The sequence below is a fragment of the Nicotiana tabacum genome, chromosome 12 (assembly GCF_000715075.1).
Source record: "Nicotiana tabacum cultivar K326 chromosome 12, ASM71507v2, whole genome shotgun sequence".
NCBI classification, from domain to species: Eukaryota; Viridiplantae; Streptophyta; class Magnoliopsida; order Solanales; family Solanaceae; genus Nicotiana; species Nicotiana tabacum.
The window spans coordinates 20,958,896-20,961,303 of NC_134091.1; the positions used below are offsets into that span (position 1 = coordinate 20,958,896).

Here is a 2,408-nt window from a genome sequence, read left to right on the forward strand (position 1 = left end):
TTACTATCAAGTCCGGGTTTTTTTTCTACATATATAGTGTTTACACCGGCCAATAAATAAGTAAGATAATCTTGTACTATATATTTTTATCAGTAAACTAGAGTTAATAAATATATATTTTCCCCTCATTTAACAATAATAAATTAATGAGTTTAGAGTAAACACAAAATGTGAACAAATATTTTCCTTTAACTTCCCTGCTTCGAATTAGATATTATATACGGCGAAGATATTTTTTTGAGCCGAGAATCTATCAGAAATAACTTTTTTACCTCTATAAGGTAATCCTCCCCAAATTGCCACACCGTAGAAATATACGGAGTATATTATTATTGTTGTTGAATAGGGTGATGATATTATCGAAGAAAAAGACATTGCACTTGATGCATTATTATAGTTGAATAATTTTTTCAACCGTATGCAAAAAAAAGTGTTGTCATTGATATTTTGATACTGCGAATTATACTTTTCCTTTTCGTCAGCTCTTCTCGTGAAGACTATTTGCTTTCCAAGAGGCATTATGTATTTATTGGCGTTCTTTTTGTTGCTTTGTTTTTCGTTTTGTGTTATCATCCATAAACTGTGTTTTTAGATATTCCTTCTAAAAAGTTATTTTTGGGTGTTAGAAGAATTGTTTCTACGAAACAGCCTGTGGCAGTGTTTTAGTTCAGTTAGATAACAAGTTAATATAGTACAAGAACACCTAATTCTACCCGCCTAATTAAATGGTTTAAGAATTCAAAACTTACTATTATTATCTTTATCTGCTTATTGCAAGGTAAATTATCATTTCAGTATAACGGAATTAAGCTAAATGTGTTCGCATTTATGGGTATGATCTATAATCAATTTGGGGAGTTTTAGCTTTAATTTGATTTTAAAAAGGGGAGGGGAATTTTTTTTAAAAAATCTTTATCATAGACTAATAGAGAAAACATGTAAACAAATAAACAGAAATCAACCTAGACATATTGAACATAAATACAGTCTTAAATAGTTTTGTACCTAAGAGTGAATAAGACATAATGAGCCCAATGCCTCCTTACCTATAATTTCAAATTTATGTAATTAATTATATTTAAGTTTATTAGTATCATTTTTTGCTTCTAAATTACCTATATGAGAAGCCAAGTCTGACCAGGTCAAACACGTACATTTTCAGATCAACACGTTTACCATCCATGTTGCTTTAATGCTTCGCTGTAATCTCCAATTCAATAAGTCAAACCTACCATCCAAATCAACCTTCATTCATAAAATATTTAATCAACAATTTAATTTTTACCCTTCTATTAAATCCAACAAGTCATGAACAAGAATAGAACCTTTGTTTTGCTAAGGTATTTCTATTACTTTTAAAACAAAAGAGCGTGATGTATCCAATTTTGTTTGTTTCCATCATATCATTAAAATATTCACAATGTTTATTAAATACTTAATCTTAAATAATCCCCACTTGAGCTCTTACTAGTTGTAACGCACTTATTGTCCTTATATTATAATTTTCTTCTAATGCATGGTATATAAATTAATCAAAATTCTTTTTAAAAGACCACAAGTTGGGATAAGCTAGTAAAAGATGAAAAACCTAAAAAAAAATATACTTGCGGCTGCGAACGGCGGATTCCGTCAACTACAGCCGTTTCTTGGGAGGCCTTTTTTCATAAATAAACTAAATATAAAAGTTATACTATAAATGATGGGCCTAAATTGATTTTTTTAAAGAAAAATTAGCCCAAATAGCCGTTCATCCAATTGCTTAAACTAAAATAGCCGGTGGATGTATAATATATACATAATTTATGTATTATATGTATATAATTATGTATATTCAATGTATAATTTATGTATATGGCTAGGAAAAGTAAATAATAAATATGGCCGGCTATTTGTGTAATGATCCCTTTTTTTAAAGTAGGAGTATATTACTTGCACAACTTGGAAAAACTAAAAAAGCAATACTCCCACGAGAAGCATGCCATTCACACACATATCTGCAAGTCAATTTTTGTAAATAGGTTGAACAACCTTTTAAAAGAGAAAGAATTTTAGACTAAAAATATGGATAAACAAACGAACTCAACCACCAATCAAATGATGGAGACGGGGCATTCCGAGAATCGAACTCGGGACCTCTCGCACCCAAAGCGAGAATCATACCACTAGACCAAATGCCCTCATATTTGCTGATTTATCTGACTTTCTGTTTTCACCTAGAATGTTCAGTATCAACAAGTGAATTTCCTACAACAATTACATAGACTTCAAAATTCATCTCAAACATGAATTGTTAGAAAAGGAAAAGAGTAAAAACATAATAAATGACAAAAATGTTGTAATATGCCTATGATTATAGCTAGACAAGTACAATTAGGAGGAAAAAATGTTTTATGATAAATATGTAAACC

The 2,408-nt window shown here is 29.8% G+C and overlaps 1 non-coding gene across 1 annotated transcript; it reads right to left on the reverse strand.

Annotated features, from left to right (window-relative positions):
- Nucleotides 1–2,105: 2,105 nt before the first annotated feature.
- TRNAP-UGG (transfer RNA proline (anticodon UGG)) lies at nucleotides 2,106–2,177 on the reverse strand. The gene has a single exon. It is a non-coding gene; the product is annotated as a tRNA-Pro (tRNA).
- Nucleotides 2,178–2,408: the final 231 nt, after the last annotated feature.